The 9555-nt window shown below is 34.0% G+C and overlaps 1 protein-coding gene and 1 pseudogene across 1 annotated transcript in view; both read right to left on the bottom strand.

Annotated features, from left to right (window-relative positions):
- The window catches only part of SHC3 (SHC adaptor protein 3), a 164287-nt gene that overhangs the window by 137053 nt on the left and 17679 nt on the right, over positions 1 to 9555 (bottom strand). The window lies entirely within an intron of this gene.
- On the bottom strand, positions 3651 to 4483 carry LOC138160949 (galectin-3 pseudogene; annotated as a pseudogene).

The raw sequence follows: 9555 nt of genomic DNA, 5'->3' as shown, positions 1-9555 counted from the left end.
TCTCTCTCTCTCTCTCTCTCTCTCTCTCTCTCTCTCTCTCTCTCTGTCTCTCTCTTCCCCCTCTTGTCCTCCCCGACTGATGCCTTTGACCTTAACTTTCTGGATCTGTTTTGGTGTCTCCTGGAAAAGAGAGGAAAAGAGTTCCCCATCCATCTTATTGCTACAAGAGGAAGCATAGAAGCCGGGTCAAGTGGTTTATGGACAGTACCACATCACCCACCTCCCCAAAAGCTTTTTATGTTACTCTGAGAAGCTAAGGAGCAACCCATCCTTCCAAATGAGCACTGATTAGGGCACGCTGGTGAAATTGCAGAGTATTTGAAGGGAGCTTTGTTTTTTTCCCTCACTTTCCTATTTAAGAGGAATTAGCTCAAAATTCATCTCTCTCTTAAACTGGTAGATAACCAGTTTTCCTTTTGGGAGAGGGTTGAGCTCAAGGGAAGAAGTCAATCATATTTCCCATGGCAGACTCTTAACTCACTTACAAATGGTTTACTCCCTAAATGCTTGCAATTACCATTATTATGAATGTTTTCCCTTTCATTTGGAAACAAAACACAGTGACTGATAAATCCTTTGTCTCATATGATTAATGACAGCGAGGGCAGAGTTCTAGGGAAAGGTTTTAATCTCTGTATAGAGAAAAGACATACATGGTCATCTATCACAGAACTAAGTTATTCAAGGAGAAGAAGAACATATAATGATTCTCATTTTACATCTCTAGGCAAGTATAAAATTTCATAAACCAGGGCCAATGTAGAGAAATAAGTTCATTTATATGTGTATACACATGCCTAGACCTAGTAGAGACAACCCCTTTGAGGAAAAAGCAAGCTCAGGAAGGGCATAATCATGCTACCCTTGGAGTTCCCACTTTTAAATATCCAGCAAGAGAAAGCATTTCTTAACTTCAGGGATACACTTGGAGACAGCTTTAACCAGCTCAAAAGAAATAGTTTTTAAATTTTCTGTGAGAACATTTATACTTCAGAAATTAGCAAACTCTACAAATCAGGGCTTTGTTTATTGTTTTGTTAATTGTCTAGATTTAAGAAAGTGATGAAAAATGTTAATAATGTAAATTAAATTTAAAACTATGTTGTGGGTACATTTTTCCCCTAGAAAGCTGGTCATTAAACATTTACCTGCATGCTTACACTTAAATCCTCACGTTCCCTTACAAGCTCTACAAATAAAGAGGGCTAAATCTAACGCAGAACATCCAGTGAATGACCCTGCTCCTGTTTGCCCACCCCTGACTGGGTTATTAGTGTTGTTGTGGTTGTTGTGCGTGATTTGTCCTTCATTCTCAAAGAGAACCATGACATCAGGGAGATGATGACATGACTTGCATTGAATTGGATTTGAGTGAGGGAGGGCTGTGCAAAGTCACCTGCCTCACTTTCTCCTCCACAGCCATCTGGGTTCAGTAGTCAGACATTATAGATCAGGATGACTGGAGATGACCCAAACAACTGTTAAGTGTAGCAATGGAGACCACTATATTGGTTCCTTGAAGGGAAACGCACAATCTCTTTAAAACTTAAAAACTTTACTTGTGGGAAGCCTCCCTATAATATGAAAACTCTAATTCTGTAGGAGATTGTAAAATAACTTCATTAATTCAAAAAGCTCTATGGTTATAATTTTAAATATATTATTTTTTAAATACAGTTTTCTGACTTTCAAGCTCAGAAAAGTGAATCCAAATATTATTTTTGCCCAGCAGAGGTCACTCTGACCCTCCCCCTCTTTCTCTAGTACAGCAGTTGTCAAACATTTTGGTTTTAGGACTCCTTTAGAATCTTCAAAATCATTGAGGACCCTAAAAAGTCTTTGTTTATGTGGGTTATATCTATAAATATTTGTTATATGAGAAATTAAAAGTAATATTTTAATTTATTAATTGATCCCCAAAATTATAATAAGTTCATTGCATGTTAACATAAAAATATTTTTAGGAAAAATAACTATATTTTCCAAAATAAATTTTTAAAAACCTTTATGAAAAGAGTAACATTGTTGTACATTTATGCCAGTGTAAATTGCAAATTGCTTTTGTACTATCAGTATAAATGTCAACACAGTTGTTCCAGGATAAACTATGAGGTTAAGAAAAATTATTCAACACTTTGATAGCACCATTGTGTTTGCTGCCAAATATTCACATAAAAGATCTTCTTCAATCAACACTTGATGTGGATAACCAAACAAATACAAGCAAAAGAGCAAATCTAGACATGTCTGTAGATTCATCCATTTGTAAGATTAAAGTACAATTCTGCAAATGAGATTAACTCAGTCTTCATCTCTGAAACTAAGTCTTTAATCCACAGGTGACGTTGCCTATGAAAAATTCTACTGTACAATCATGAGAGTACAGTGAAAAAGATAAATAACATCTTAATATTATCATGAAAGTTTTCTTGCCAACCCCCTAAAAGGGTGTAAGGAATCCTTAAGGGTCCTTGGACTACATATGAGTACCACTGCTCTAGTGGGTGGGGAAAAAATCCAAAGTTCCCTGATATAAAGTGACCCGTCTGCTCAGAGAAAATGAATTTAGCTGGTGAGAATTTTAGTCTAGAATGAAGGTCCCAGTTCCCTGTGGTTTCTTTTCTCTGCAAAGCTAAAATACAAAAGAAGTAAAAGAAAATAAATTTGAAAAATACAAATTACAAATCAATTTAATAAATTGAGTCCCCAAATAATCTATTGATTACCAAACTAGGATGGTGATTTCCAAGCCAGCTGAATTTAGTACAAATATTCATAGGTTTTCCTTCCCTCTCCCATACAAAAAGTGGTAATCCATATCTGGTAGATATCATAGTATCTAGCTAACTAGAATAATACTCAATTAATCAAAGATTTCATTATCTGTATTTAATAGAAAATATCATTATATACACAGAATTTAAAGTATACTTGCCATATAGTCAACAGTATTTCCTCTGATACTTACCTTAATACATAGAAGGAGTCTATTTGTAATTAGCTCATTTTTGCAAATAAATAAAAACTGAAAATGTCCCTTAAATGTCCCCTTAAAATTTAAGATTGCCATTCATTTTCTTGGCAATATCCCACACTTGACCTTTAAAATATATATATTTATTGCACACAGGTCAAAGTTCTATTTGAGTTCAGAGACAACAAAGTCCAAACTGATCTTCGGTATGCTCTATACATAAAATCTAAAACCCAATAACCCAATTATACCATGGTAATTACTGTGTCGGGACGCTAGGTGGCGCAGTAGAGTACTGGGCCTGGAGTCAGGAAGATGTGTCCTCAAACACTTATCAGTTGTGTAACCCTGGACAAATCACTGACCCCTGATTGCCTGAGTTTCCTCATTTGTAAAAATAAGCTGAGAAGGAAATAGCAAATCACACCAGTATCTTTGCCAAGGAAACCTCAAATGGGGTCACAAAGATTCAAACACAACTAAAAAAAAAAACAATTAAAATTTATTGGCTGTATATCTCTCCTCTATTTTTCAATCAAATCCCTAGAAAAATCCATCAATACTCATTCCTTTTACTACCTTTGCTCCAAGTGACTTCTCAGAAACTTGTAATATGACTTCTAACTTCAACATAATTAAGTGTTTTTTTTAACTTAGTGAAAGAACACTCATTAAATTTTGTGTGACTATGACAAAGAAAGTAAATGGAGTATGAGTACCTTTAAGATTTCTCCCATAAGGAGCAGGAAGCACTTAAGTATATGTTTTACAGGAAAATTCCTTTAAAAATATTTCTGATCCTTTAAATTTATATCATAGTTTGTAAGGTAATGGTAAGGTTAATATCACCAGAAATGCTGAGCTTGTTGATCTCGTTGAAATTTTTCATTTGATGATTGTACTGCAACAAATGGGCATTATTGACAGCAACCTAGAAATGATCAATCTCAAGGATAATTTGAATTTTGAATGGTTTACCAGATTCAGATGGGAACACAACTAGTCTTTCCTGCTTTCCCCAGGAATTGTTGAATTTTGAATTACAATTACTCATCTGCTGTCCTCATTGAAGCTGGGATTGAAGTGGAAGGCCACATCATTGCCTTCTTGAATATAAGGTAATTTTGTTTGCATTGGGTTTTGTTGTGCCCATAATGGTTATCGGCATGCAAGGCATAATTGCTCCTGGCAAAGGAAGATCATAAGGCACTATCAGTGGGCCTGCCACAGCAGGTATTGGTCCACTAGGGGTATTCATGGGCCCTGAAGGCAGATAAGCTCCAGGAGCACTAGATTGTCCTGGAGCTGGATGGCTTCCAGGTGCTGCTGGTCCAGCATAGGCTCCAAGTGCTGCTGGTCCAGCGTAGGCTCCAGGATATACTGGGTATGCCCCAGCACCAGCAGGTTGGTTTCCCCAAGGACCTTGTGACTGACCTTGTGGGTTTGGATTTCCAGACCCAGATATGACATCATTAAGAGAAAATCCATCAGCCATTTTCCTGGTGTAGTGGCTTTTGTCTTTGACCTGGAGTGGCTGGAATGGTCACTTGCTAGGAAAGAGTGCTTTCTTTGAGAGAGAGAGAGAGACAGAGAGACAGAGACAGAGACAGAGATAGGGATACAGAGACAGAGACAGAGAGACATAGAGGGAGCGGGGGAGGGAGAGGGAGAGAGAAAGAGAGAAGGAAAGAGAGAGAGAGAGAGAGAGAGAGAGAGAGAGAGAGAGAGAGAGAGAGAGAGCTATATATATACAGTGAAAAGAACACCACACCTAAAGACAAAAGACTTGGAAGTTCTAGCATTGGTTCTACCTAGATTTTGGCCCCAGGTAAATCACTTAGCCTCTGTGAGATATTTTTCAGTATTCTTAATGCTTGTGAAAACATATTTTAAAAAATTAAATCAAATTTCTTTCTAGTTTCTCTAGGAATATTAAGAAATAATCATTTTTACCAACCTAATACTTTTCCCAAATGTTTCCCTTGAGAAAGTGAGAACAAAGGCTTGAATTGGAATAATTGATAACTAATCTTAACTTTTGTCTAGATAGAATTATTGTATAATAATACAATAATTCCCCTCACTTGAAATAATTGGTGCCATGACCCATTCAGTTACAATATCTTCACTTTTGAAATTCAAGATTAAGATATTGATAATAGAAAAGAACTCAAAGGGAAATTATTTGGGAGGAACTGGGCAGTGACTATGCTGGAATTAAGCCCAAACTATATTTTAACATATTAATTTTTCTTTTTCAAGATTTTTATTGTTACCTGAAACCTAAGGTCAGAGAGTTATGGTGGAAGGTATAGGTTACTATGCCATTTTTGAACAGCTCTCTCTCCCAACTGGAAAGAATGTGGGTTTAAATTATGTTTAAATTCTATGAAACCTTGTCTGGCAGACTTGAGCCTAAGTCACATAGTACATTTTAGGCATGAAACTTTTTTTTTGAAAGGGTTTGTATGTTAATGAGTTTACAAGTTCCCTTAGAATTCTTAAATTTCTTAATTCTAAATTTTATATTCACAAAGAATTTTTACTGGATTTGTTTGTTGAATTGAAATAAAATATTTTTAAAATTTTTTCCTCACAAAACTTTCAGTTTTATTCATTAATAGTAGAAAGCTGTTCTAAAATACACAGATTTTCTAAAACAAGATCTAGTAAAATTAAGCCAGGACCTATTTCTTCTAATAACTTGTCCTATGCTTGAGGCTGGGTGCTTTTTGTTTTTGTTTTTACTTGTTTTATAATTAGTTTTTTAATTTCTTCCTTCACTGAAGTCCTGTGAAAATTCCTAATATTGATGTGGAAGTGATCCTAAATTGTCAAAGGCTATGTCAAAAACACACAAACTGTGGAAGGTTTTACCAAGCTAGAAAGGTTTCTGTTCTGGAGACCTGTCTGGTCTCTAGGAACCAGCTGAGCTATGTGCAAAAATGCTCATCAAGAGAGTGTTGGTCACCAGGTCATTTTTGGTTTTCCCCACAGCTATTCATGAAGACCGTCTGCTTAAGACCACCACTCCTGGAATAACACTTTTTGTAATCATGGATCTTTGAAGTATTTAAGTAAAAAATTTTCAATTCTTATTTTGGGTGCTGCACTCAAAAGTAATGAAACTGTGTTTACTTTTTAAAAATTCTATAATTCAAATATTTCACAGTCAAACTTTAATTGTTATAGCCAAAGACAAATTACCAGATAGCAATGTAATCTAACATGATCATATAATTTTTAAAAAACCAGAAATGTCAAAGGTAGCACTATTGTAGAAATTTACATCTTTTCCCTGAGGTTTCAAGTGTACTAAAAACCAAATATATCTTTAACATCTAAGCTTTCACCAGTGTCATCAAGCAACATTTTCTTGTTTGGGCAAGGGGATGACTGGGGCATGGGCAGGGGAGGGGGGGGAAGGAGTGAGTTGTCTGTTCTTGGTGCATGCTTTTGGATCAATACATATCAGTTTGATCTTTGACACTGAGCATTATTTGAAATGTATCTTGATGCTTCTTATATGCTATATGAAATAAAGAATGAATTTCATGTAGCCTGAGTTTTATTGAAGAAAGTTGTGTTCTAGTGTCTCCTGTCCTGCCAGCATGATTGTAGAAAGCACAATCAAATTGTTCCTCAATGCTTTTAGCAAGTGAACCAGAAATCTGTATGTTTAAAAACCTGAATCCACTTTTAAAAATCAACCATTCCAAATTATCCAGTGTGAATTGAATTTCTTACGATTTTCCTAGAATGACATTGCAATTATAATGTTCTGAAAGTCCTTATTGACTTAATTTAATAATTTTTCAATGATAACTTTTGTAAAATGAATATTGTTAAATATTGTTAATATTGTTGCTTTTGGAGGAAATATGTTTTTACATAGGACTTAATGAGACCATTCTTAAATTTTATCTTGATCAGAACTTTTATTTTTTTTTCAACAGCTAGAAATATAGGCTCTCATTAGTAACACTAAGATCTATACAACAGTGGCATGTATAATTTTAATATATTGTCACATTAATGAAAGAACTAACGTATACAAATTATTGTAAGTTTGCCTTTAAATCCTTTGAACAATTTCTTGCTGCTTCACCTTTGGTCTACTGAGATCACTATAATACTTATGTATCAGATTCAATCAACATTCAATCTAAATTACCATAGCTGTAGTCATTTTGGATTCCTCTCTTCTGACTCAATATTTAACATCTACATTTGCTCAAAGTATTACTGCATTTTGCAACTTAACAACTCATCACTTTTGTCAAGACATCTAACAAATTGTAATTGATTAATATTTTCATTATTCCTTGAGTAGATGATTATCAGAACCCAGGGAAGTTCCTTGAATGAAGTAGGCATTTTACAAATGTTTGTTAGATAAATTATTGTCCTCATTTTCTAAGGAGTTATTTAAAATTATTGTAGAGATTTTAATTCAAAATAGAATTCAGAAATACCTAAAACCCAATATTCTTCTAGTACTTCAGCATCTTTTATATCTAAATTGAAATGACCTTTTAAAATCACATACAAGTCTTATATGAATTTCATATCACTAACCTCTACTTATCATGCTGAACTTGAATATGATTAAAGTCAACACCTTCTGACCTAAAATGGCAGCCACGAGTAAATAGATATTTAAATAAAAATAATTATAAATGTTCTATCCATTTGAGAAAAGTTTGAGCTTTTGGATCCTGTAACAACTTTTAATTCAAATCAAGCTAATTAAATGAAACAATATCTGAATTGAACAGCACAGGAAGCTTGAAACAGATTTATCTATATATACATCTCAGATGTGTCACCATATCTGGTATCTTATGTATAAAATAGTAAATTAAGTACTAAAGGAAATATAAGAATAATAAGAAAAACTTAGAATTATGTAGTGCTTTCATGAAGGAAGTTACTTGAATAAAATGTGGTCCATTCGGTGATGTAAGGATGGCTTAAATGTAATTAAGCATGAAGGAGAGGCAATTAGTGTAGCAGTAAAGAAAGTGAACTATCCTTAATTTGGAAGACCTCAATTTAAGTACTACCTCTAACACATATTTTCTGTGTCAAAATAAAATAAGTTGCCAATCTGTATCAATGAAGAGTTTCCCACTTGGGTTTCCTATACCAGAGATGTCAAACACACAGCCAGCAGTAGTATGCCATGGACAACATTCCCAAGTACAACTCAAACCAAATTAAAATGTAATAGGGAAATATTTAACAAAATCAATAAAAATGCAATAGAACATAGATAATGTTTATATATGGTTTTTAAGTCAATATATAATCCACAGGGATCCTTGTATACAATTTAGTGGCCCAACCTCTATGAGTCTGACAACACTTCTTTACACCAATAAAATTACAAGTCTAGATAGACCTGATTAACATAACAGGAAAGAAGAACATAAAGGGTATGTGGGGGCCATGAGAATAATAGAAAGACAAGTGTTGTTTTGGGGATACAAAGGTGTTTTGGGGGGACATAAATTTAGCTGACCGTGCAACTCCATTATTAATTGAATGTTTTCGGATTTTCTACAGCCTTTGGAATATATAAAATATATGTGTGTATATATGTACATATATATCTTTTGCTACTTAAATTTGACAACTGTCTGTCCTTAGTGGATTTGAGACAAAATAAATGTGTAGATTTTTAAAAATCAATTTTTTGTTTTGTCTTTAGTTAATGATTTGTTGTTCTCTTGCTAAGCTATATGTTTATTTTATCCTCACTGGTAAAAGTATGCAGTTTTTTTACATTTTAAATTCTAAATTGTAATCCATGTCTTTCAAACTCCAAATGCAAGGGTATGTGTGAGAGAGACAGAGTGAAGTGAGAGGGGAAAAAAAGGAAAAGATGAAAATACCCAGGTTTGGACAAAGAATACAATTTGCCCTTGTCATAAAGGATGATCCTTGGCATTGTAGGAAAGAAATACTATGGAAGAAATATAAACTTATTTCCCTATGTTATAGATTTCCAATGTCCAGTATAAGAATGCATTCATAAAATAATAATTCACAAATTAATTTAGCATTCAGAGACAGTCTGAGTTTAATATTTTCATAAACTTACAAATAAATAAAACCAAATTTATCACATAATTTATTCTCATAACTGTTCTAGTTGCTATGCCAATTATAATTAATTGCTCACAAATTTGGGTTCCACTATTTCAGAATTTGTCATAATTTGACCTGGATTAGACAAAATTGTTATCTTTAGAATACAGAGAGTCAGAGTAATAAATAGTGTAAACAAGTGGACATTTTGATCTACTTAAGAGAACCAAGTTATTAGCTATTATCTTTTTCCAGCATTCCTTTCAATTCTGAAAATCCTTTTTTATCTTCATTTAACATCTTTTCCTATGTCAGTGCCCTTTTAATCTCTTTGCTTGAATATAGACTCATCCCTATTCCACCACCCTCTGCCCTATGAACGAGGAGGAGGAGGAGGAGGAGGAGGAGGAGAAGAAGAAGAAGAAGAAGAAGAAGAAGAAGAAGAAGAAGAAGAAGAAGAAGAAGAAGAAGAAGAAGAAGAAGAAGAA

Source organism: Petaurus breviceps, unplaced genomic scaffold (genome assembly GCF_028583685.1).
Source record: "Petaurus breviceps papuanus isolate PSGF00001 unplaced genomic scaffold, PetGlider_PUasm1.0 183, whole genome shotgun sequence".
Classification (NCBI taxonomy): Eukaryota; Metazoa; Chordata; class Mammalia; order Diprotodontia; family Petauridae; genus Petaurus; species Petaurus breviceps.
The sequence above is the reverse complement of the archived record's forward strand: the minus strand, read 5'-3'. Positions and strand labels throughout refer to the sequence as shown.